Source organism: Macaca fascicularis, chromosome 12, assembly GCF_037993035.2.
Source record: "Macaca fascicularis isolate 582-1 chromosome 12, T2T-MFA8v1.1".
Lineage (NCBI taxonomy): Eukaryota > Metazoa > Chordata > Mammalia > Primates > Cercopithecidae > Macaca > Macaca fascicularis.
Genome location: NC_088386.1, coordinates 32,221,817 through 32,248,985, shown reverse-complemented (window position 1 = coordinate 32,248,985; position 27,169 = coordinate 32,221,817).

Genomic DNA, 27,169 nt, shown 5'->3' with positions numbered 1-27,169 from the left:
ACAGGGCCAAAGGAAATAATCTCCGATAACAAAGAGAAAGAAGCTTTCTGAGAAACTTCTTTGTGTTCTGTGAAATCATCTCACAGAGTTACAGCTTTCCCCTCAAGAAGCCTTTCGCTAAGACAGTTCTTGTGGAATTGGCAAAGTGATATTTGGAAGCCCTTAGAGGGCTACGGTGAAAAAGGAAATATCCTCCGATGAAATCTGGAAAGAAGTTTTCTGAGAAACTGCTCTGTGATATGTGACTTCCACTCACAGAGTTACATCTGTATTTCGTGGATCTCTTTGCCAGCCTTATTTCTGTGGAATCTGAGAACAGATATTTCGGAAACCTTTGAAGACTATAGGGCCAAAGGAAATAATCTCCGATAACAAAGAGAAAGAAGCTTTCTGAGAAACTTCTTTGTGTTCTGTGAAATCATCTCACAGAGTTACAGCTTTCCCCTCAAGAAGCCTTTCGCTAAGACAGTTCTTGTGGAATTGGCAAAGTGACATTTGGAAGCCCATAGAGGGCTATGGTGAAAAAGGAAATATCCTCTGATGAAATCTGGAAAGAAGCTTTCTGAGAAACTGCTCTGTGATATGTGACTTTCACTCACAGAGTTACATCTGTATTTCGTGGATCTCATTGCCAGCCTTATTTCTGTGGAATCTGAGAACAGATATTTCGGATAACTTTAAAGACTATAGGGCCAAAGGAAATATACTCCGATCACAAAGAGAAAGAAGCTTTCTGAGAAACTTCTTAGTGTTCTGTGAAATCATCTCACAGAGTTACAGCTTTCCTCTCAAGAAGCCTTTCGCTAAGACAGTTCATGTGGAATTGGCAAAGTGATATTAGGAAGCCCATAGAAGGCTATGGTGAAAAAGGAAATATCCTCAGATGAAATCTGGAAAGAAGCTTTCTGAGAAACTGCTCTGTGATATGTGACTTCTACTCACAGAGTTACATCTGTATTTCGTGGATCTCTTTGCTAGCCTTATTTCTGTGGAATCTGAGAACAGATATTTCGGATCCCTTTGAAGACTATAGTGCCAAAGGAAATATCCTCCGATAACAAAGAGAAAGAAGCTTTCTGAGAAACTTCATTGTGTTCTGTGAAATCATCTCACAGAGTTACATCTTTCCCCTCAAGAAGCCTTTCGCTAAGACAGTTCTTGTGGAATTGGCAAAGTGATATTTGGAAGCACCTAGAGGGCTATGGTGAAAAAGGGCATATCCTCCGATGAAATCTGGAAAGAAGCTTTCTGAGAAACTGCTCTGTGATATGTGACTTCCACTCACAGAGTTACATCTGTATTTCGTGGATCTCTTTGCTAGCCTTGTTTCTGTGGAATCTCAGAACAGATATTTCGGATTATTTTGAAGAGTATAGGGCCAAAGGAAATAATCTCCGATAACAAAGAGAAAGAAGCTTTCTGAGAAACTTCTTTGTGTTCTGTGAAATCATCTCACAGAGTTACAGCTTTCCTCTCAAGAAGCCTTTCGCTAAGACAGTTCATGTTGAATTGGCAAAGTGATATTTGGAAGCCCATAGAGGTCTATGGTGAAAAAGGAGATATCCTCCGATGAAATCTGGAAAGAAGCTTTCTGAGTAACTGCTCTGTGATATGTGACTTCTACTCACAGAGTTATATCTGTATTTCGTGGATCTCTTTGCCAGTCTTATTTCTGTGGAATCTGATAACAGATATTTCGGATCCCTTTGAAGACTATAGGGCCAAAGGAAATATCCTCCGATAACAAAGAGAAAGAAGCTTTCTGAGAAACTTCTTTGTGTTCTGTGAAATCATCTCACAGAGTTACAGCTTTCCCCTCAAGAAGCCTTTCGCTAAGACAATTCTTGTGGAATTGGCAAAGTGATATTTGGAAGCCCATAGAGGGCTAAGTTGATAAAGGAAATATCCTAAGATGAAATCTGGAAAGAAGTTTTCTGAGAAACTGCTCTGTGATATGTGACTTTCACTCACAGAGTTATATCTGTATTTCGTGGATCTCTTTGCTAGCCTTATTTCTGTGGAATCTCAGAACAGATATTTCGGATTATTTTGAAGACTATAGGGCCAAAGGAAATAATCTCCGATAACAAAGAGAAAGAAGCTTTCTGAGAAACTTCATTGTGTTCTGTGAAATCATCTCACAGAGTTACAGCTTTCCCCTCAAGAAGCCTTTCGCTAAGACAGTTCTTGTGGAATTGGCAAAGTGATATTTGGAAGCCCCTAGAGGGCTATGGTGAAAAAGGACATATCCTCCGATGAAATCTGGAAAGAAGCTTTCTGAGAAACTGCTCTGTGATATGTGACTTCCACTCACAGAGTTACATCTGTATTTCGTGGATCTCTTTGCTAGCCTTATTTCTGTGGAATCTGAGAACAGATATTTCGGATCCCTTTGAAGACTATAGGGCCAAAGGAAATATCCTCCGATAACAAAGAGAAAGAAGCTTTCTGAGAAACTTCTTTGTGTTCTGTGAAATCATCTCACAGAGTTACAGCTTTCCCCTCAAGAAGCCTTTCGCTAAGACAGTTCTTGTGGAATTGGCAAAGTGATATTTGGAAGCCCATAGAGGGCTATGGTGAAAAAGGAAATATCCTCAGATGAAATCTGGAAAGAAGCTTTCTGAGAAACTGCTCTGTGATACGTGACTTCCACTCACAGAGTTACATCTGTATTTCGTGGATCTCTTTGCTAGCCTTATTTCTGTGGAATCTGAGAACAGATATTTCGGATCCCTTTGAAGACTATAGGGCCAAAGGAAATATCCTCCGATAACAAAGAGAAAGAAGCTTTCTGAGAAACTTCTTTGTGTTCTGTGAAATCATCTCACAGAGTTACAGCTTTCCCCTCGAGAAGCCTTTCGATAAGACAATTCTTGTGGAATTGGAAAAGTGATATTTGGAAGCCCCTAGAGGGCTATGGTGAAAAAGGACATATCCTCCGATGAAATCTGGAAAGAAGCTTTCTGAGAAACTGCTCTGTGATATGTGACTTCCACTCACAGAGTTACATCTGTATTTCGTGGATCTCTTTGCTAGCCTTATTTCTGTGGAATCTGAGAACAGATATTTCGGATCCCTTTGAAGACTATAGGTCCAAAGGAAATATCCTCCGATAACAAAGAGAAAGAAGCTTTCTGAGAAACTCCTTTGTGTTCTGTGAAATCATCTCACAGAGTTACAGCTTTCCCCTCAAGAAGCCTTTCGCTAAGACAGTTCTTGTGGAATTGGCAAAGTGATATTTGGAAGCCCATAGAGGGCTATGGTGAAAAAGGAAATATCCTCCGATGAAATCTGGAAAGAAGCATTCTGAGAAACTGCTCTGTGATATGTGACTTCCACTCACAGAGTTACATCTGTATTTCGTGGATCTCTTTGCCAGCCTTATTTCTGTGGAATCTGAGAACAGATATTTCGGATCCCTTTGTAGACTATAGGGCCAAAGGAAATAATCTCCGATAACAAAGAGAAAGAAGCTTTCTGAGAAACTTCTTTGTGTTCTGTGAAATCATCTCACAGAGTTACAGCTTTCCCCTCAAGAAGCCTTTCGCTAAGACAGTTCTTGTGGAATTGGCAAAGTGATATTTGGAAGCCCATAGAGGGCTACGGTGAAAAAGGAAATATCCTCCGATGAAATCTGGAAAGAAGCTTTCTGAGAAACTGCTCTGTGATATGTGACTTTCACTCACAGAGTTACATCTGTATTTCGTGGATCTCTTTGCTAGCCTTATATCTTGGAATCTCAGAACAGATATTTCGGATTATTTTGAAGACTATAGGGCCAAAGGAAATAATCTCCGATAACAAAGAGAAAGAAACTTTCTGAGAAACTTCTTTGTGTTCTGTGAAATCATCTCACAGAGTTACAGCTTTCCTCTCAAGAAGCCTTTCCCTAAGACTGTTCATGTGGAATTGGCAAAGTGATATTTGGAAGCCCATAGACGGCTATGGTGAAAAAGGAAATATCCTCAGATGAAATCTGGAAAGAAGCTTTCTGAGTAACTGCTCTGTGATATGTGACTTCTACTCACAGAGTTACATCTGTATTTCGTGGATGTCTTTGCTAGCCTTATTTCTGTGGAATCTGAGAACAGATATTTCGGATCCCTTTGAAGACTATAGGGCCAAAGGATATATCCTCCGATAACAAAGAGAAAGAAGCTTTCTGAGAAACTCCTTTGTGTTCTGTGAAATCATCTCACAGAGTTATAGCTTTCCCCTCAAGAAGCCTTTCGCTAAGACAGTTCTTGTGGAATTGGCAAAGTGATATTTGGAAGCCCATAGAGGGCTATGGTGAAAAAGGAAATATCCTCCGATGAAATCTGGAAAGAAGCTTTCTGAGAAACTGCTCTGTGATATGTGACTTTCACTCACAGAGTTACATCTGTATTTCGTGGGTCTCTTTGCTAGCCTTATTTCTTGGAATCTCAGAACAGATATTTCGGATTATTTTGAAGACTATAGGGCCAAAGGAAATAATCTCCGATAACAAAGAGAAAGAAGCTTTATGAGAAACTTCTTTGTGTTCTGTGAAATCATCTCACAGAGTTACAGCTTTCCTCTCAAGAAGCCTTTCGCTAAGACAGTTCATGTGGAATTGGCAAAGTGATATTTGGAAGCCCACAGACGGCTATGGTGAAAAAGGAAATATCCTCAGATGAAATCTGGAAAGAAGCTTTCTGAGTAACTGCTCTGTGATATGTGACTTCTACTCACAGAGTTACATCTGTATTTCGTGGATCTCTTTGCTAGCCTTATTTCTGTGGAATCTGACAACAGATATTTCGGATCCCTTTGAAGACTATAGTGCCAAAGGAAATATCCTCCGATAACAAAGAGAAAGAAGCTTTCTGAGAAACTTCATTGTGTTCTGTGAAATCATCTCACAGAGTTACAGCTTTCCCCTCAAGAAGCCTTTCGCTAAGACAGTTCTTGTGGAATTGGCAAAGTGATATTTGGAAGCCCCTAGAGGGCTATGGTGAAAAAGGACATATCCTCCGATGAAATCTGGAAAGAAGCTTTCTGAGAAACTGCTCTGTGATATGTGACTTCCACTCACAGAGTTACATCTGTATTTCGTGGATCTCTTTGCTAGCCTTATTTCTGTGGAATCTGAGAACAGATATTTCGGATCCCTTTGAAGACTATAGGGCCAAAGGAAATATCCTCCGATAACAAAGAGAAAGAAGCTTTCTGAGAAACTTCTTCGTGTTCTGTGAAATCATCTCACAGAGTTACAGCTTTCCCCTCAAGAAGCCTTTCGCTAAGACAGTTCTTGTGGAATTGGCAAAGCGATATTTGGAAGCCCGTAGAGGGCTATGGTGAAAAAGGAAATATCCTCCGATGAAATCTGGAAAGAAGCTTTCTGAGAAACCGCTCAGTGATATGTGACTTCCACTCACAGAGTTACATCTGTATTTCGTGGATCTCTTTGCCAGCCTTATTTCTGTGGAATCTGAGAACAGATATTTCGGATCCCTTTAAAGACTATAGGGCCAAAGGAAATATACTCCGATAACAAAGAGAAAGAAGCTTTGTGAGAAACTTCTTTGTGTTCTGTGAAATCATCTCACAGAGTTACAGCTTTCCCCTCAAGAAGCCTTTCGCTAAGACAGTTCTTGTGGAATTGGCAAAGTGATATTTGGAAGCCCAAAGAGGGCTATGGTGAAAAAGGAAATATCCTCAGATGAAATCTGGAAAGAAGCTTTCTGAGTAACTGCTCTGTGATATGTGACTTCTACTCACAGAGTTACATCTGTATTTCGTGGACCTCTTTGCTAGCCTTATTTCTGTGGAATCTGAGAACAGATATTTCGGATCCATTTTAAGACTATAGTGAAAAAGGAAATATCCTCTGATAACAAAGAGAAAGAAACTTTCAGAGAAAGTTCATTGTGTTCTGTGAAATCATCTCACAGAGTTACAGCTTTCCCCTCAAGAAGCCTTTCGCTAAGACAGTTCTTGTGGAATTGGCAAAGTGATATTTGGAAGCCCCTAGAGGGCTATGGTGAAAAAGGACATATCCTCCGATGAAATCTGGAAGGAAGCTTTTAGAGAAACTGCTCTGTGATATGTGACTTCCACTCACAGAGTTGCATCTGTATTTCGTGGATCTCTTTGCTAGCCTTATTTCTGTGGAATCTGAGAACAGATATTTCGGATCCCTTTGAAGACTATAGGGCCAAAGGAAATATCCTCCGATAACAAAGCGAAAGAAGCTTTCTGAGAAACTTCTTTGTGTTCTGTGAAATCATCTCACAGAGTTACAACTTTCCCCTCAAGAAGCCTTTCGCTAAGACAGTTCTTGTGGAATTGGCAAAGTGATATTTGGAAGCCCATAGAGGGCTACGGTGAAAAAGGAAATATCCTCCGATGAAATCTGGAAAGAAGCTTTCTGAGAAACTGCTCAGTGATATGTGACTTCCACTCACAGAGTTACATCTGTTTTTCGTGGATCTCTTTGCCAGCCTTATTTCTGTGGAATCTGAGAACAGATATTTCGGATCCCTTTAAACAATATAGGGCCAAAGGAAATATACTCCGATAACAAAGAGAAAGAAGGTTTCTGAGAAACTTCTTTGTGTTCTGTGAAATCGTTTCACAGAGTTACCGCTTTCCTCTCAAGAAGCCTTTCGCTAAGACAGTTCTTGTGGAATTGGCAAAGTGATATTTGGAAGCCCATAAATGGCTATGGTGAAAAAGGAAATATCCTCAGATGAAATCTGGAAAGAAGCTTTCTGAGAAACTGCTCTGTGATATGTGACTTCTACTCACAGAGTTACATCTGTATTTCGTGGATCTCTTTGCTAGCCTTATTTCTGTGGAATCTGAGAACAGATATTTCGGATCCCTTTGAAGACTATAGTGCCAAATGAAATATCCTCCGATAACAAAGAGAAAGAAGCTTTTTGAGAAACTTCTTTGTGTTCTGTGAAATCATCTCACAGAGTTACAGCTTTTCCCTCAAGAAGCCTTTCGCTAAGACAGTTCTTGTGGAATTGGCAAAGTGATATTTGGAAGCCCCTAGAGGGCTATGGCGGAAAAGGAAATATCCTCCGATGAAATCTGGAAAGAAGCTTTCTGAGAAACTGCTCTGTGATATGTGACTTCCACTCACAGAGTTACATCTGTATTTCGTGGATCTCTTTGCCAGCCTTATTTCTGTGGAATCTGAGAACAGATATTTCGGATCCCTTTGAAGACTATAGGGCCATAGGAAATAATCTCCGATAAAAAGAGAAAGAAGCCTTCTGAGAAACTTCTTTGTGTTCTGTGAAATCATCTCACAGAGTTACAGCTTTCCCCTCAAGAAGCCTTTCGCTAAGACAGTTCTTGTGGAATTGGCAAAGTGATATTTGGAAGCCCATGGAGGGCTATGGTGAAAAAGGAAATATCCTCCGATGAAATCTGGAAAGAAGCTTTCTGAGAAACTGCTCTGTGATATGTGACTTCCACTCACAGAGTTACATCTGTATTTCGTGGATCTCTTTGCCAGCGTTATTTCTGTGGAATCTGAGAACAGATATTTCGGATCCCTTTGAAAACTATAGGGCCAAAGGAAATAATCTCCGATAACAAAGAGAAAGAAGCTTTCTGAGAAACTTCTTTGTGTTCTGTGAAATCATCTCACAGAGTTACAGCTTTCCCCTCAAGAAGCCTTTCGCTAAGACAGTTCTTGTGGAATTGGCAAAGTGATATTTGGAAGCCCATAGAGGGCTACGGTGAAAAAGGAAATATCCTCCGATGAAATCTGGAAAGAAGCTTTCTGAGAAACTGCTCTGTGATACGAGACTTCCACTCACAGAGTTACATCTGTATTTCGTGGATCTCTTTACTAGCCTTATTTCTGTGGAATCTGAGAACAGATATTTCGGATCCCTTTGAAGAGTATAGGGCCAAAGGAAATATCCTCCGATAACAAAGAGAAAGAAGCTTTCTGAGAAACTTCTTTGTGTTCTGTGAAATCATCTCACAGAGTTACAGCTTTCCCCTCAAGAAGCCTTTCGCTAAGACAGTTCTTGTGGAATTGGAAAATTGATATTTGGAAGCCCATAGAGGGATAAGGTGAAAAAGGAAATATCCTCCGATGAAATCTGGAAAGAAGCTTTCTGAGAAACTGCTCTGTGATACGTGACTTCCACTCACAGAGTTACATCTGTATTTCGTGGATCTCTTTGCTAGCCTTATTTCTGTGGAATCTGAGAACAGATATTTCGGATCCCTTTGAAGACTATAGGGCCAAAGGAAATATCCTCCGATAACAAAGAGAAAGAAACTTTCTGAGAAACTTCTTTGTGTTCTGTGAAATCATCTCACAGAGTTACAGCTTTCCTCTCAACAAGCCTTTCGCTAAGACAGTTCATGTGAAATTGGCAAAGTGATAATTGGAAGCCCATAGAGGGCTATGGTGAAAAAGGAAATATCCTCCGATGAAATATGGAAAGAAGCTTTCTGAGAAACTGCTCTGTGATATATGACTTCCACTCACAGAGTTACATCTGTATTTCGTGGATCTCTTTGCCAGCCTTATTTCTGTGGAATCTGAGAACAGATATTTCGGATCCCTTTGAAGACTATAGGGCCAAGGAAATAATCTCCGATAACAAAGAGAAAGAAGCTTTCTGAGAAACTTCTTTGTGTTCTGTGAAATCATCTCCCAGAGTTACAGCTTTCCCCTCAAGAAGCCTTTCGCTAAGACAGTTCTTGTGGAATTGGAAAATTGATATTTGGAAGCCCAAAGAGGGCTAAGGTGAAAAAGGAAATATCCTCCGATGAAATCTGGAAAGAAGCTTTCTGAGAAACTGCTCTGTGATACGTGACTTCCACTCACAGAGTTACATCTGTATTTCGTGGATCTCTTTGCTAGCCTTATTTCTGTGGAATCTGAGAACAGATATTTCGGATCCCTTTGAAGACTATAGGGCCAAAGGAAATATCCTCCGATAACAAAGAGAAAGAAACTTTCTGAGAAACTTCTTTGTGTTCTGTGAAATCATCTCACAGAGTTACAGCTTTCCCCTCAAGAAGCCTTTCGCTAAGACAGTTCTTGTGGAATTGGCAAAGTGATATTTGGAAGCCCATAGAGGGCTATGGTGAAAAAGGAAATATCCTCCGATGAAATCTGGAAAGAAGCTTTCTGAGAAACTGCTCTGTGGTATGTGACTTCCACTCACAGAGTTACATCTGTATTTCGTGGATCTCTTTGCCAGCCTTATTTCTGTGGAATCTGAGAACAGATATTTCGGATCCCTTTGAAGAGTATAGGGCCAAAGGAAATAATCTCCGATAACAAAGAGAAAGAAGCTTTCTGAGAAACTTCTTTGTGTTCTGTGAAATCATCTCACAGAGTTACAGCTTTCCACTGAAGAAGCCTTTCGCTAAGACAGTTCTTGTGGAATTGGCAAAGTGATATTTGGAAGCCCATAGACGGCTATGCTGAAAAAGGAAATATCCTCCGATAAAGTCTGGAAAGAAGCTTTCTGAGAAACTGCTATGTGATACGTGACTTCCACTCACAGAGTTACATCTGTATTTCGTGGATCTCTTTGCTAGCCTTATTTCTGGTGAATCTGAGAACAGATATTTCGGATCCCTTTAAAGACTATAGGGCCAAAGGAAATATCCTCCGATAACAAAGAGAAAGAAGCTTTCTGAGAAACTTCTTTGTGTTCTGTGAAATCATTTCACAGAGTTACCGCTTTCCCCTCAAGAAGCCTTTCGCTAAGACAGTTCTTGTGGAATTGGCAAAGTGATATTAGGAAGCCCATAGAGGGCTATGGTGAAAAAGGAAATATCCTCCGATGAAATCTGGAAAGAAGTTTTCTGAGAAACTGCTCTGTGATATGTGACTTCCACTCACAGAGTTACATCTGTATTTCGTGGATCTCTTTGCCAGCCTTATTTCTGTGGAATCTGAGAACACATATTTCGGAAACCTTTGAAGACTATAGGGCCAAAGGAAATAATCTCCGATAACAAAGAGAAAGAAGCTTTCTGAGAAACTTCTTTCTGTTCTGTGAAATCATCTCACAGAGTTACAGCTTTCCTCTCAAGAAGCCTTTCGCTAAGACAGTTCATGTGGAATTGGCAAAGTGATATTAGGAAGCCCATAGAGGGCTATGGTGAAAAAGGAAATATCCTCAGATGAAATCTGGAAAGAAGCTTTCTGAGAAACTGCTCTGTGATATGTGACTTCTACTCACAGAGTTACATGTGTATTTCGTGGATCTCTTTGCTAGCCTTTTTTCTGTGGAATCTGAGAACAGATATTTCGGATCCCTTTGAAGACTATAGTGCCAAAGGAAATATCCTCCGATAACAAAGAGAAAGAAGCTTTCTGAGAAACTTCATTGTGTTCTGTGAAATCATCTCACAGAGTTACATCTTTCCCCTCAAGAAGCCTTTCGCTAAGACAGTTCTTGTGGAATTGGCAAAGTGATATTTGGAAGCCCCTAGAGGGCTATGGTGAAAAAGGGCATATCCTCCGATGAAATCTGGAAAGAAACTTTCTGAGAAACTGCTCTGTGATATGTGACTTTCACTCACAGAGTTACATCTGTATTTCGTGGATCTCTTTGTTAGCCTTATTTCTGTGGAATCTGAGAACGGATATTTCGGATCCCTTTGAAGACTATAGGGCCAAAGGAAATATCCTCCGATAACAAAGAGAAAGAAGCTTTCTGAGAAACTTCTTTGTGTTCTGTGAAATCATCTCACAGATTTACAGCTTTCCCCTCAAGAAGCCTTTCGCTAAGACAGTTCTTGTGGAATTGGCAAAGTGATATTTGGAAGCCCATAGAGGGCTAAGTTGAAAAAGGAAATATCCTCCGATGAAATCTGGAAAGAAGCTTTCTGAGAAACAGCTCTGTGATACGTGACTTCCACTCACAGAGTTACATCTGTATTTCGTGGATCTCTTTGCTAGCCTTATTTCTGTGGAATCTGAGAACAGATATTTCGGATCCCTTTGAAGACTATAGGGCCAAAGGAAATATCCTCCGATAACAAAGAGAAAGAAGCTTTCTGAGAAACTTCTTTGTGTTCTGTGAAATCATCTCACAGAGTTACAGCTTTCCCCTCAAGAAGCCTTTCGCTAAGACAATTCTTGTGGAATTGGCAAAGTGATATTTGGAAGCCCATAGAGGGCTAAGTTGAAAAAGGAAATATCCTCCGATGAAATCTGGAAAGAAGTTTTCTGAGAAACTGCTCTGTGATATGTGACTTTCACTCCTAGAGTTACATCTGTATTTCGTGGATCTCTTTGCTAGCCTTGTTTCTGTGGAATCTCAGAACAGATATTTCGGATTATTTTGAAGACTATAGGGCCAAAGGAAATAATCTCCGATAACAAAGAGAAAGAAGCTTTCTGAGAAACTTCTTTGTGTTCTGTGAAATCATCTCACAGAGTTACAGCTTTCCTCTCAAGAAGCCTTTCGCTAAGACAGTTCATGTGGAATTGGCAAAGTGATATTTGGAAGCCCATAGAGGGCTATGGTGAAAAAGGAAATATCCTCAGATGAAATCTGGAAAGAAGCTTTCTGAGTAACTGCTCTGTGATATGTGACTTCTACTCACAGAGTTATATCTGTATTTCGTGGATCTCTTTGCCAGTCTTATTTCTGTGGAATCTGATAACAGATATTTCGGATCCCTTTGAAGACTATAGGGCCAAAGGAAATATCCTCCGATAACAAAGAGAAAGAAGCTTTCTGAGAAACTTCTTTGTGTTCTGTGAAATCATCTCACAGAGTTACAGCTTTCCCCTCAAGAAGCCTTTCGCTAAGACAATTCTTGTGGAATTGGCAAAGTGATATTTGGAAGCCCATAGAGGGCTAAGTTGAAAAAGGAAATATCCTAAGATGAAATCTGGAAAGAAGTTTTCTGAGAAACTGCTCTGTGATATGTGACTTTCACTCACAGAGTTACATCTGTATTTCGTGGATCTCTTTGCTAGCCTTATTTCTGTGGAATCTCAGAACAGATATTTCGGATTATTTTGAAGACTACAGGGCCAAAGGAAATAATCTCCGATAACAAAGAGAAAGAAGCTTTCTGAGAAACTTCTTTGTGTTCTGTGAAATCATCTCACAGAGTTACAGCTTTCCTCTCAAGAAGCCTTTCGGTAAGACAGTTCATGTGGAATTGGCAAAGTGATATTAGGAAGCCCATAGAGGGCTATGGTGAAAAAGGAAATATCCTCTGATGAAATCTGGAAAGAAGCTTTCTGAGAAACTGCTCTGTGATATGTGACTTCTACTCACAGAGTTACATCTGTATTTCGTGGATCTCTTTGCTAGCCTTATTTCTGTGGAATCTGAGAACAGATATTTCGGATCCCTTTGAAGACTATAGTGCCAAAGGAAATATCCTCCGATAACAAAGAGAAAGAAGCTTTCTGAGAAACTTCATTGTGTTCTGTGAAATCATCTCACAGAGTTACAGCTTTCCTCTCAACAAGCCTTTCGCTAAGACAGTTCATGTGGAATTGGCAAAGTGATATTTGGAAGCCCATAGACGGCTATGCTGAAAAAGGAAATATCCTCCGATAAAATCTGGAAAGAAGCTTTCTGAGAAACTGCTCTGTGATACGTGACTTCCACTCACAGAGTTACATCTGTATTTCGTGGATCTCTTTGCTAGCCTTATTTCTATGGAATCTGAGAACAGATATTTCGGATCCCTTTAAAGATTATAGGGCCAAAGGAAATATCCTCCGATAACAAAGAGAAAGAAGCTTTCTGAGAAACTTCTTTGTGTTCTGTGAAATCATCTCACAGAGTTACAGCTTTCCCCTCAAGAAGCCTTTCGCTAAGACAGTTCTTGTGGAATTGGCAAAGTGATATTTGGAAGCCCCTAGAGGGCTATGGTGAAAAAGGAAATATCCTCCGATGAAATCTGGAAAGAAGCTTTCTGAGAAACTGCTCAGTGATATGTGACTTCCACTCACAGAGTTACATCTGTATTTCGTGGATCTCATTGCCAGCCTTATTTCTGTGGAATCTGAGAACAGATATTTCGGATAACTTTAAAGACTATAGGGCCAAAGGAAATATAATCCGATAACAAAGAGAAAGAAGCTTTCTGAGAAACTTCTTTGTGTTCTGTGAAATCATTTCACAGAGTTACCGCTTTCCTCTCAAGAAGCCTTTCGCTAAGACAGTTCTTGTGGAATTGGCAAAGTGATATTTGGAAGCCCATAGAGGGCTATGGTGAAAAAGGAAATATCCTGAGATGAAATCTGGAACGAAGTTTTCTGAGAAACTGCTCTGTGATATGTGACTTCTACTCACAGAGTTACATCTGTATTTCGTGGATCTCTTTGCTAGCCTTATTTCTGAGGAATCTGAGAACAGATATTTCGGATCCCTTTGAAGACTATAGTGCCAAAGGAAATATCCTCCGATAACAAAGAGAAAGAAGCTTTCTGAGAAACTTCATTGTGTTCTGTGAAATCATCTCACAGAGTTACAGCTTTCCCCTCAAGAAGCCTTTCGCTAAGACAGTTCTTGTGGAATTGGCAAAGTGATATTTGGAAGCCCATAGAGGGCTATGGTGAAAAAGGAAATATCCTCCGATGAAATCTGGAAAGAAGCTTTCTGAGAAACCGCTCTGTGATATGTGACTTCCACTCACAGAGTTACATCTGTATTTCGTGGATCACTTTGCCAGCCTTATTTCTGTGGAATCGGAGAACAGATATTTCGGAACCCTTTGAAGACTATAGGGCCAAAGGATATAATCTCCGATAACAAAGAGAAAGAAGCTTTCTGAGAAACTTCTTTGTGTTCTGTGAAATCATCTCACAGAGTTACAGCTTTCCCCTCAAGAAGCCTTTCGCTAAGACAGTTCTTGTGGAATTGGTAAAGTGATATTTGGAAGCCCATAGAGGGCTAAGTTGAAAAAGGAAATATCCTCCGATGAAATCTGGAAAGAAGCTTTCTGAGAAACTGCTCTGTGATACGTGACTTCCACTCACAGAGTTACATCTGTATTTCGTGGATCTCTTTGCTAACCTTATTTCTGTGGAATCTGAGAACAGATATTTCGGATCCTTTTGAAGACTATAGGGCCAAAGGAAATATCCTCCGATAACAAAGAGAAAGAAGCTTTCTGAGAAAATTCATTGTGTTCTGTGAAATCATCTCACAGAGTTACAGCTTTCCCCTCAAGAAGCCTTTCGCTAAGACAGTTCTTGTGGAATAGGCAAAGTGATATTTGGAAGTCCATAGAGGGCTATGGTGAAAAAGGAAATATCCTCCGATGAAATCTGGAAAGAAGCTTTCTGAGAAACTGCTCTGTGATATGTGACTTTCACTCACAGAGTTACATCTGTATTTCGTGGATCTCTTTGCTAGCCTTATTTCTGTGGAATCTCAGAACAGATATTTCGGATTATTTTGAAGACTATAGGGCCAAAGGAAATAATCTCCGATAACAAAGAGAAAGAAGCTTTCTGAGAAACTTCTTACTGTTCTGTGAAATCATCTCACAGAGTTACAGCTTTCCTCTCAAGAAGCCTTTCGCTAAGACAGTTCATGTGGAATTGGCAAAGTGATATTTGGAAGCCCATAGACGGCTATGCTGAAAAAGGAAATATCCTCCGATAAAATCTGGAAAGAAGCTTTCTGAGAAACTGCTCTCTGATACGTGACTTCCACTCACAGAGTTACATCTGTATTTCGTGGATCTCTTTGCTAGCCTTATTTCTGTGGAATCTGAGAACAGATATTTCGGATCCCTTTAAAGACTATAGGGCCAAAGGAAATATCCTCCGATAACAAAGAGAAAGAAGCTTTCTGAGAAACTTCTTTGTGTTCTGTAAAATCATTTCACAGAGTTACCGCTTTCCCCTCAAGAAGCTTTTCGCTAAGACAGTTCTTGTGGAATTGGCAAAGTGATATTTGGAAGCCCATAGAGGGCTATGGTGAAAAAGGAAATATCCTCAGATGAAATCTGGAAAGAACTTTCTGAGTAACTGCTCTGTGATATGTGACTTCTACTCACAGAGTTACATCTGTATTTCGTGGATCTCTTTGCTAGCCTTATTTCTGTGGAATCTGAGAACAGATATTTCGGATCCCTTTGAAGACTATAGTGCCAAAGGAAATATCCTCCGATAACAAAGAGAAAGAAGCTTTCAGAGAAACTTCATTGTGTTCTGTGAAATCATCTCACAGAGTTACAGCTTTCCCCTCAAGAAGCCTTTCGCTAAGACAGTTCTTGTGGAATTGGCAAAGTGATATTTGGAAACCCCTAGAGGGCTATGGTGAAAAAGGACATATCCTCCGATGAAATCTGGAAAGAAGCTTTCTGACAAACTGCTCTGTGATATGTGACTTCCACTCACAGAGTTACATCTGTATTTCGTGGATCTCTTTGCTAGCCTTATTTCTGTGGAATCTGAGAACAGATATTTCGGATCCCTTTGAAGACTATAGGGCCAAAGGAAATATCCTCCGATAACAAAGAGAAAGAAGCCTTCTGAGAAACTTCTTTGTGTTCTGTGAAATCATCTCTCAGAGTTACAGCTTTCCCCTCAAGAAGCCTTTCGCTAAGACAGTTCTTGTGGAATTGGCAAAGTGATATTTGGAAGCCCATAGAGGGCTATGGTGAAAAACGAAATATCCTCCGATGAAATCTGGAAAGAAGCTTTCTGAGAAACAGCTCTGTGATATGTGACTTCCACTCACAGAGTTACATCTGTATTTCGTGGATCTCTTTGCCAGCCTTATTTCTGTGGAATCTGAGAACAGATATTTCGGATCCCTTTAAAGACTATAGGGCCAAAGGAAATATACTCCGATAACAAAGAGAAAGAAGCTTTCTGAGAAACTTCTTTGTGTTCTGTGAAATCATTTCACAGAGTTACCGCTTTCCTCTCAAGAAGCCTTTCGCTAAGACAGTTCTTGTGGAATTGGCAAAGTGATATTTGGAAGCCCATAGAGGGCTATGGTGAAAAAGGAAATATCTTCAGATGAAATCTGGAAAGAAGCTTTCTGAGAGACTGCTCTGTGATATGTGACTTCTACTCACAGAGTTACATCTGTATTTCGTGGATCTCTTTGCTACCCTTATTTCTGTGGAATCTGAGAACAGATATTTCGGATCCCTTTGAAGACTATAGTGCCAAAGGAAATATCCTCCGATAACAAAGAGAAAGAAGCTTTCTGAGAAACTTCATTGTGTTCTGTGAAATCATCTCACAGAGTTACAGCTTTCCCCTCAAGACGCCTTTCGCTAAGACAGTTCTTGTGGAATTGGCAAAGTGATATTTGGAAGCCCCTAGAGGTCTATGGTGAAAAAGGACATATCCTCCGATGAAATCTGGAAAGAAGCTTTCTGAGAAACTGCTCTGTGAAATGTTACTTCCACTCACAGAGTTACATCTGTATTTCGTGGATCTCATTGCCAGCCTTATTTCTGTGGAATCTGAGAACAGATATTTCAGATAACTTTAAAGACTATAGGGCCAAAGGAAATATACTCCGATAACAAAGAGAAAGAAGCTTTCTGAGAAACTTCTTTGTGTTCTGTGAAATCATTTCACAGAGTTACCGCTTTCCTCTCAAGAAGCCTTTCGCTAAGACAGTTCTTGTGGAATTGGCAAAGTGATATTAGGAAGCCCATAGAGGGCTATGGTGAAAAAGGAAATATCCTCAGATGAAATCTGGAAAGAAGCTTTCTGAGAAACTGCTCTGTGATATGTGACTTCTACTCACAGAGTTACATCTGTATTTCGTGGATCTCTTTGCTAGCCTTATTTCTGTGAAATCTGAGAACAGATATTTCGGATCCCTTTGAAGACTATAGTGCCAAAGGAAATATCCTCCGATAACAAAGAGAAAGAAGCTTTCTGAGAAACTTCATTGTGTTCTGTGAAATCATCTCACAGAGTTACAGCTTTCCCCTCAAGAAGCCTTTCGCTAAGACCGTTCTTGTGGAATTGGCAAAGTGATATTTGGAAGCCCCTAGAGGGCTATGGTGAAAAAGGACATATCTTCCGATGAAATCTGGAAAGAAGCTTTCTGAGAAACTGCTCTGTGATATGTGACTTCCACTCACAGAGTTACATCTGTATTTCGTGGATCTCTTTGTTAGCCTTATTTCTGTGGAATCTGAGAACAGATATTTCGGATCCCTTTGAAGACTATAGGGCCAAAGGAAATATCCTCCGATAACAAAGAGGAAGAAGCTTTCTGAGAAACTTCTTTGTGTTCTGTGAAATCATCTCACAGAGTTACAGCTTTCCCCTCAAGAAGCCTTTCGCTAAGACCGTTCTTGTGGAATTGGCAAAGTGATATTTGGAAGCCCCTAGAGGGCTATGGTGAAAAAGGACATATCCTCCGATGAAATCTGGAAAGAAGCTTTCTGAGAAACTGCTCTGTGATATGTGACTTCCACTCACAGAGTTACATCTGTATTTCGTGGATCTCTTTGTTAGTCTTATTTCTGTGGAATCTGAGAACAGATATTTCGGATCCCTTTGAAGACTATAGGGCCAAAGGAAATATCCTCCGATAACAAAGAGGAAGAAGCTTTCTGAGAAACTTCTTTGTGTTCTGTGAAATCATCTCACAGAGTTACAGCTTTCCCCTCAAGAAGCCTTTCGCTAAGACCGTTCTTGTGGAATTGGCAAAGTGATATTTGGAAGCCCCTAGAGGGCTATGGTGAAAAAGGACATATCCTCCGATGAAATCTGGAAAGAAGCTTTCTGAGAAACTGCTCTGTGATATGTGACTTCCACTCACAGAGTTACATCTGTATTTCGTGGATCTCTTTGTTAGCCTTATTTCTGTGGAATCTGAGAACAGATATTTCGGATCCCTTTGAAGACTATAGGGCCAAAGGAAATATCCTCCGATAACAAAGAGGAAGAAGCTTTCTGAGAAACTTCTTTGTGTTCTGTGAAATCATCTCACAGAGTTACAGCTTTCCCCTCAAGAAGCCTTTCGCTAAGACAGTTCTTGTGGAATTGGCAAAGTGATATTTGGAAGCCCATAGAGGGCTATGGTGAAAAAGGAAATATCCTCCGATGAAATCTGGAAAGAAGCTTTCTGAGAAACCGCTCTGTGATATGTGACTTCCACTCACAGAGTTACATCTGTATTTCGTGGATCTCTTTGCCAGCCTTATTTCTGTGGAATCGGAGAACAGATATTTCGTAACCCTTTGAAGACTATAGGGCCAAAGGATATAATCTCCGATAACAAAGAGAAAGAAGCTTTCTGAGAAACTTCTTTGTGTTCTGTGAAATCATCTCACAGAGTTACAGCTTTCCCCTCAAGAAGCCTTTCGCTAAGACAGTTCTTGTGGAATTGGCAAAGTGATATTTGGAAGCCCATAGAGGGCGAAGTTGAAAAAGGAAATATCCTCCGATGAAATCTGGAAAGAAGCTTTCTGAGAAACTGCTCTGTGATATGTGACTTTCACTCACAGAGTTACATCTGTATTTCGTGGATCTCTTTGCTAGCCTTATTTCTGTGGAATCTCAGAACAGATATTTCGGATTATTTTGAAGACTATAGGGCCAAAGGAAATAATCTCCGATAACAAAGAGAAAGAAGCTTTCTGAGAAACTTCTTTGTGTTCTGTGAAATCATCTCACAGAGTTACAGCTTTCCTCTCAAGAAGCCTTTCGCTAAGACAGTTCATGTGGAATTGGCAAAGTGATATTTGGAAGCCCATAGACGGCTACGCTGAAAAAGGAAATATCCTCAGATGAAATCTGGAAAGAAGCTTTCTGAGTAACTGCTCTGTGATATGTGACTTCTACTCACAGAGTTAAATCTGTATTTCGTGGATCTCTTTGCTAGCCTTATTTCTGTGGAATCTGAGAACAGATATTTCGGATCCCTTTGAAGACTCTAGTGCCAAAGGAAATATCCTCCGATAACAAAGAGAAAGAAGCTTTCTGAGAAACTTCTTTGTGTTCTGTGAAATCATCTCACAGAGTTACAGCTTTCCTCTCAACAAGCCTTTCGCTAAGACAGTTCATGTGGAATTGGCAAAGTGATATTTGGAAGCCCATAGACGGCTATGCTGAAAAAGGAAATATCCTCCGATAAAATCTGGAAAGAAGCTTTCTGAGAAACTGCTCTGTGATACGTGACTTCCACTCACAGAGTTACATCTGTATTTCGTGGATCTCTTTGCTAGCCTTATTTCTGTGGAATCTGAGAACAGATATTTCGGATCCCTTTAAAGATTATAGGGCCAAAGGAAATATCCTCCGAAAACAAAGAGAAAGAAGCTTTCTGAGAAACTTTATTGTGTTCTGTGAAATCATTTCACAGAGTTACCACTTTCCCCTCAAGAAGCCTTTCGCTAAGACAGTTCTTGTGGAATTGGCAAAGTTATATTTGGAAGCCCATAGAGGGCTATGGTGAAAAAGGAAATATCCTCAGATGAAATCTGGAAAGAAGCTTTCTGAGTAACTGCTCTGTGATATGTGACTTCTACTCACAGAGTTACATCTGTATTTCGTGGATCTCTTTGCTAGCCTTATTTCTGTGGAATCTGAGAACAGATATTTCTGATCCCTTTGAAGACTATAGTGCCAAAGGAAATATCCTCCGATAACAAAGAGAAAGAATCTTTGTGAGAAACTTCATTGTGTTCTCTGAAATCATCTCACAGAGTTACAGCTTTCCCCTCAAGAAGCCTTTCGCTAAGACAGTTCTTGTGGAATTGGCAAAGTGATATTTGGAAGCCCCTAGAGGGCTATGGTGAAAAAGGACATATCCTCCGATGAAATCTGGAAATAAGCTTTCTGAGAAACTGCTCTGTGATATGTGACTTCCACTCACAGAGTTACATCTGTATTTCGTGGATCTCTTTGCTAGCCTTATTTCTGTGGAATCTGAGAACAGATATTTCGGATCCCTTTGAAGACTATAGGGCCAAAGGAAATATCCTCCGATAACAAAGAGAAAGAAGCTTTCTGAGAAACTTCTTTGTGTTCTGTGAAATCATCTCACAGAGTTACAGCTTTCCCCTCAAGAAGCCTTTCGCTAAGACAGTTCTTGTGGAATTGGCAAAGTGATATTTGGAAGCCCCTAGAGGGCTATGGTGAAAAAGGACATATCCTCCGATGAAATCTGGAAAGAAGCTTTCTGAGAAACTGCTCTGTGATATGTGAATTCAACTCACAGAGTTACATCTGTATTTCGTGGATCTCTTTGTTAGCCTTATTTCTGTGGAATCTGAGAACAGATATTTCGGATCCCTTTGAAGACTGTAGGGCCAAAGGAAATATCCTCCGATAACAAAGAGAAAGAAGCTTTCTGAGAAACTTCTTTGTGTTCTGTGAAATCATTTCACAGAGTTACCGCTTTCCTCTCAAGAAGCCTTTCGCTAAGACAGTTCTTGTGGAATTGGCAAAGTGATATTAGGAAGCCCATAGAGGGCTATGGTGAAAAAGGAAATATCCTCAGATGAAATCTGGAAAGAAGCTTTCTGAGAAACTGCTCTGTGATATGTGACTTCTACTCACAGAGTTACATCTGTATTTCGTGGATCTCTTTGCTAGCCTTATTTCTGTGAAATCTGAGAACAGATATTTCGGATCCCTTTGAAGACTATAGTGCCAAAGGAAATATCCTCCGATAACAAAGAGAAAGAAGCTTTCTGAGAAACTTCATTGTGTTCTGTGAAATCATCTCACAGAGTTACAGCTTTCCCCTCAAGAAGCCTTTCGCTAAGACCGTTCTTGTGGAATTGGCAAAGTGATATTTGGAAGCCCCTAGAGGGCTATGGTGAAAAAGGACATATCTTCCGATGAAATCTGGAAAGAAGCTTTCTGAGAAACTGCTCTGTGATATGTGACTTCCACTCACAGAGTTACATCTGTATTTCGTGGATCTCTTTGTTAGCCTTATTTCTGTGGAATCTGAGAACAGATATTTCGGATCCCTTTGAAGACTATAGGGCCAAAGGAAATATCCTCCGATAACAAAGAGGAAGAAGCTTTCTGAGAAACTTCTTTGTGTTCTGTGAAATCATCTCACAGAGTTACAGCTTTCCCCTCAAGAAGCCTTTCGCTAAGACCGTTCTTGTGGAATTGGCAAAGTGATATTTGGAAGCCCCTAGAGGGCTATGGTGAAAAAGGACATATCCTCCGATGAAATCTGGAAAGAAGCTTTCTGAGAAACTGCTCTGTGATATGTGACTTCCACTCACAGAGTTACATCTGTATTTCGTGGATCTCTTTGTTAGTCTTATTTCTGTGGAATCTGAGAACAGATATTTCGGATCCCTTTGAAGACTATAGGGCCAAAGGAAATATCCTCCGATAACAAAGAGGAAGAAGCTTTCTGAGAAACTTCTTTGTGTTCTGTGAAATCATCTCACAGAGTTACAGCTTTCCCCTCAAGAAGCCTTTCGCTAAGACCGTTCTTGTGGAATTGGCAAAGTGATATTTGGAAGCCCCTAGAGGGCTATGGTGAAAAAGGACATATCCTCCGATGAAATCTGGAAAGAAGCTTTCTGAGAAACTGCTCTGTGATATGTGACTTCCACTCACAGAGTTACATCTGTATTTCGTGGATCTCTTTGTTAGCCTTATTTCTCTGGAATCTGAGAACAGATATTTCGGATCCCTTTGAAGACTATAGGGCCAAAGGAAATATCCTCCGATAACAAAGAGGAAGAAGCTTTCTGAGAAACTTCTTTGTGTTCTGTGAAATCATCTCACAGAGTTACAGCTTTCCCCTCAAGAAGCCTTTCGCTAAGACAGTTCTTGTGGAATTGGCAAAGTGATATTTGGAAGCCCATAGAGGGCTATGGTGAAAAAGGAAATATCCTCCGATGAAATCTGGAAAGAAGCTTTCTGAGAAACCGCTCTGTGATATGTGACTTCCACTCACAGAGTTACATCTGTATTTCGTGGATCTCTTTGCCAGCCTTATTTCTGTGGAATCGGAGAACAGATATTTCGTAACCCTTTGAAGACTATAGGGCCAAAGGATATAATCTCCGATAACAAAGAGAAAGAAGCTTTCTGAGAAACTTCTTTGTGTTCTGTGAAATCATCTCACAGAGTTACAGCTTTCCCCTCAAGAAGCCTTTCGCTAAGACAGTTCTTGTGGAATTGGCAAAGTGATATTTGGAAGCCCATAGAGGGCGAAGTTGAAAAAGGAAATATCCTCCGATGAAATCTGGAAAGAAGCTTTCTGAGAAACTGCTCTGTGATATGTGACTTTCACTCACAGAGTTACATCTGTATTTCGTGGATCTCTTTGCTAGCCTTATTTCTGTGGAATCTCAGAACAGATATTTCGGATTATTTTGAAGACTATAGGGCCAAAGGAAATAATCTCCGATAACAAAGAGAAAGAAGCTTTCTGAGAAACTTCTTTGTGTTCTGTGAAATCATCTCACAGAGTTACAGCTTTCCTCTCAAGAAGCCTTTCGCTAAGACAGTTCATGTGGAATTGGCAAAGTGATATTTGGAAGCCCATAGACGGCTACGCTGAAAAAGGAAATATCCTCAGATGAAATCTGGAAAGAAGCTTTCTGAGTAACTGCTCTGTGATATGTGACTTCTACTCACAGAGTTAAATCTGTATTTCGTGGATCTCTTTGCTAGCCTTATTTCTGTGGAATCTGAGAACAGATATTTCGGATCCCTTTGAAGACTCTAGTGCCAAAGGAAATATCCTCCGATAACAAAGAGAAAGAAGCTTTCTGAGAAACTTCTTTGTGTTCTGTGAAATCATCTCACAGAGTTACAGCTTTCCTCTCAACAAGCCTTTCGCTAAGACAGTTCATGTGGAATTGGCAAAGTGATATTTGGAAGCCCATAGACGGCTATGCTGAAAAAGGAAATATCCTCCGATAAAATCTGGAAAGAAGCTTTCTGAGAAACTGCTCTGTGATACGTGACTTCCACTCACAGAGTTACATCTGTATTTCGTGGATCTCTTTGCTAGCCTTATTTCTGTGGAATCTGAGAACAGATATTTCGGATCCCTTTAAAGATTATAGGGCCAAAGGAAATATCCTCCGAAAACAAAGAGAAAGAAGCTTTCTGAGAAACTTTATTGTGTTCTGTGAAATCATTTCACAGAGTTACCACTTTCCCCTCAAGAAGCCTTTCGCTAAGACAGTTCTTGTGGAATTGGCAAAGTTATATTTGGAAGCCCATAGAGGGCTATGGTGAAAAAGGAAATATCCTCAGATGAAATCTGGAAAGAAGCTTTCTGAGTAACTGCTCTGTGATATGTGACTTCTACTCACAGAGTTACATCTGTATTTCGTGGATCTCTTTGCTAGCCTTATTTCTGTGGAATCTGAGAACAGATATTTCTGATCCCTTTGAAGACTATAGTGCCAAAGGAAATATCCTCCGATAACAAAGAGAAAGAATCTTTGTGAGAAACTTCATTGTGTTCTCTGAAATCATCTCACAGAGTTACAGCTTTCCCCTCAAGAAGCCTTTCGCTAAGACAGTTCTTGTGGAATTGGCAAAGTGATATTTGGAAGCCCCTAGAGGGCTATGGTGAAAAAGGACATATCCTCCGATGAAATCTGGAAATAAGCTTTCTGAGAAACTGCTCTGTGATATGTGACTTCCACTCACAGAGTTACATCTGTATTTCGTGGATCTCTTTGCTAGCCTTATTTCTGTGGAATCTGAGAACAGATATTTCGGATCCCTTTGAAGACTATAGGGCCAAAGGAAATATCCTCCGATAACAAAGAGAAAGAAGCTTTCTGAGAAACTTCTTTGTGTTCTGTGAAATCATCTCACAGAGTTACAGCTTTCCCCTCAAGAAGCCTTTCGCTAAGACAGTTCTTGTGGAATTGGCAAAGTGATATTTGGAAGCCCCTAGAGGGCTATGGTGAAAAAGGACATATCCTCCGATGAAATCTGGAAAGAAGCTTTCTGAGAAACTGCTCTGTGATATGTGAATTCAACTCACAGTGTTACATCTGTATTTCGTGGATCTCTTTGTTAGCCTTATTTCTGTGGAATCTGAGAACAGATATTTCGGATCCCTTTGAAGACTGTAGGGCCAAAGGAAATATCCTCCGATAACAAAGAGAAAGAAGCTTTCTGAGAAACTTCATTGTGTTCTGTGAAATCATCTCACAGAGTTACAGCTTTCCCCTCAAGAAGCCTTTCGCTAAGACAGTTCTTGTGGAATTGGCAAAGTGATATTTGGAAGCCCCTAGAGGGCTATGGTGAAAAAGGACATATCCTCCGATGAAATCTGGAAAGAAGCTTTCTGAGAAACTGCTCTGTGATATGGGAATTCCACTCACAGAGTTACATCTGTATTTCGTGGATCTCTTTGTTAGCCTTATTTCTGTGGAATCTGAGAACAGATATTTCGGATCCCTTTGAAGACTGTAGGGCCAAAGGAAATATCCTCCGATAACAAAGAGAAAGAAGCTTTCTGAGAAACTTCTTTGTGTTCTGTGAAATCATCTCACAGAGTTACAGCTTTCCCCTCAAGAAGCCTTTCGCTAAGACAGTTCTTGTGGAATTGGCAAAGTGATATTTGGAAGCCCATAGAGGGCTATGGTGAAAAAGGAAATATCCTCCGATGAAATCTGGAAAGAAGCTTTCTGAGAAACCGCTCTGTGATATGTGACTTCCACTCACAGAGTTACATCTGTATTTCGTGGATCTCTTTGCCAGCCTTATTTCTGTGGAATCGGAGAACAGATATTTCGGAACCCTTTGAAGACTATAGGGCCAAAGGATATAATCTCCGATAACAAAGAGAAAGAAGCTTTCTGAGAAACTTCTTTGTGTTCTGTGAAATCATCTCACAGAGTTACAGCTTTCCCCTCAAGAAGCCTTTCGCTAAGACAGTTCTTGTGGAATTGGCAAAGTGATATTTGGAAGCCCATAGAGGGCTAAGTTGAAAAAGGAACTATCCTCCGATGAAATCTGGAAAGAAGCTTTCTGAGAAACTGCTCTGTGATACGTGACTTCCACTCACAGAGTTACATCTGTATTTCGTGGATCTCTTTGCTAGCCTTATTTCTGTGGAATCTGAGAACAGATATTTCGGATCCCTTTAAAGACTATAGGGCCAAAGGAAATATCCTCCGATAACAAAGAGAAAGAAGCTTTCTGAGAAACTTCTTTGTGTTCTGTGAAATCATTTCACAGAGTTACCGCTTTCCCCTCAAGAAGCCTTTCGCTAAGATAGTTCTTGTGGAATTGGCAAAGTGATATTTGGAAGCCCATAGAGGGCTATGGTGAAAAAGGAAATATCCTCAGATGAAATCTGGAAAGAACTTTCTGAGAAACCGCTCTGTGATATGTGACTTCCACTCATAGAGTTACATCTGTATTTCGTGGATCTCTTTGCCAGCCTTATTTCTGTGGAATCGGAGAACAGATATTTCCGAACCCTTTGAAGACTATAGGGCCAAAGGATATAATCTCCGATAACAAAGAGAAAGAAGCTTTCTGAGAAACTTCTTTGTGTTCTGTGAAATCATCTCACAGAGTTACAGCTTTCCCCTCAAGAAGCCTTTCGCTAAGAAAGTTCTTGTGGAATTGGCAAAGTGATATTTGGAAGCCCCTAGAGGGCTATCGTGAAAAAGGAAATATCCTCAGATGAAATCTGGAAAGAAGCTTTCTGAGAAACTGCTCTGTGATATGTGACTTCCACTCACAGAGTTACATCTGTATATCGTGGATCTCTTTGCTAGCCTTATTTCTGTGGAATCTGAGAACAGATATTTCGGATCCCTTTGAAGACTATAGAGCCAAAGGAAATATCCTCTGATAACAAAGAGAAAGAAGCTTTCTGAGAAACTTCTTTGTGTTCTGTGAAATCATCTCACAGAGTTACAGCTTTCCCCTCAAGAAGCCTTTCGCTAAGACAGTTCTTGTGGAATTGGCAAAGTGATATTTGGAAGCCCATAGAGGGCTATGGTGAAAAAGGGAATATCCTCCGATGAAATCTGGAAAGAAGCTTTCTGAGAAACCGCTCTGTGATATGTGACTTCCACTCATAGAGTTACATCTGTATTTCGTGGATCTCTTTGCCAGCCTTATTTCTGTGGAATCGGAGAACAGATATTTCGGAACCCTTTGAAGACTATAGGGCCAAAGGATATAATCTCCAATAACAAAGAGAAAGAAGCTTTCTGAGAAACTTCTTTGTGTTCTGTGAAATCATCTCACAGAGTTACAGCTTTCCCCTCAAGAAGCCTTTCGCTAAGACAGTTCTTGTGGAATTGGCAAAGTGATATTTGGAAGCCCATAGAGGGCTAAGTTGAAAAAGGAAATATCCTCCGATGAAATCTGGAAAGAAGCTTTCTGAGAAACTGCTCTGTGATATGTGACTTTCACTCACAGAGATACATCTGTATTTCGTGGATCTCTTTGCTAGCCTTATTTCTGTGGAATCTCAGAACAGATATTTCGGATTATTTTGAAGACTATAGGGCCAAAGGAAATAATCTCCGATAACAAAGAGAAAGAAGCTTTCTGAGAAACTTCTTTGTGTTCTGTGAAATCATCTCACAGAGTTACAGCTTTCCTCTCAAGAAGCCTTTCGCTAAGACAGTTCATGTGGAATTGGCAAAGTGATATTTGGAAGCCCATAGACGGCTACGCTGAAAAAGGAAATATCCTCAGATGAAATCTGGAAAGAAGCTTTCTGAGTAACTGCTCTGTGATATGTGACTTCTACTCACAGAGTATAATCTGTATTTCGTGGATCTCTTTGCTAGCCTTATTTCTGTGGAATCTGAGAACAGATATTTCGGATCCCTTTGAAGACTCTACTGCCAAAGGAAATATCCTCCGATAACAAAGAGAAAGAAGCTTTCTGAGAAACTTCTTTGTGTTCTGTGAAATCATCTCACAGAGTTACAGCTTTCCTCTCAACAAGCCTTTCGCTAAGACAGTTCATGTGGAATTGGCAAAGTGATATTTGGAAGCCCATAGACGGCTATGCTGAAAAAGGAAATATCCTCCGATAAAATCTGGAAAGAAGCTTTCTGAGAAACTGCTCTGTGATACGTGACTTCACCTCACAGAGTTACATCTGTATTTCGTGGATCTCTTTGCTAGCCTTATTTCTGTGGAATCTGAGAACAGATATTTCGGATCCCTTTAAAGATTATAGGGCCAAAGGAAATATCCTCCGATAACAAAGAGAAAGAAGCTTTTTGAAAAACTTCATTGTGTTCTGTGAAATCA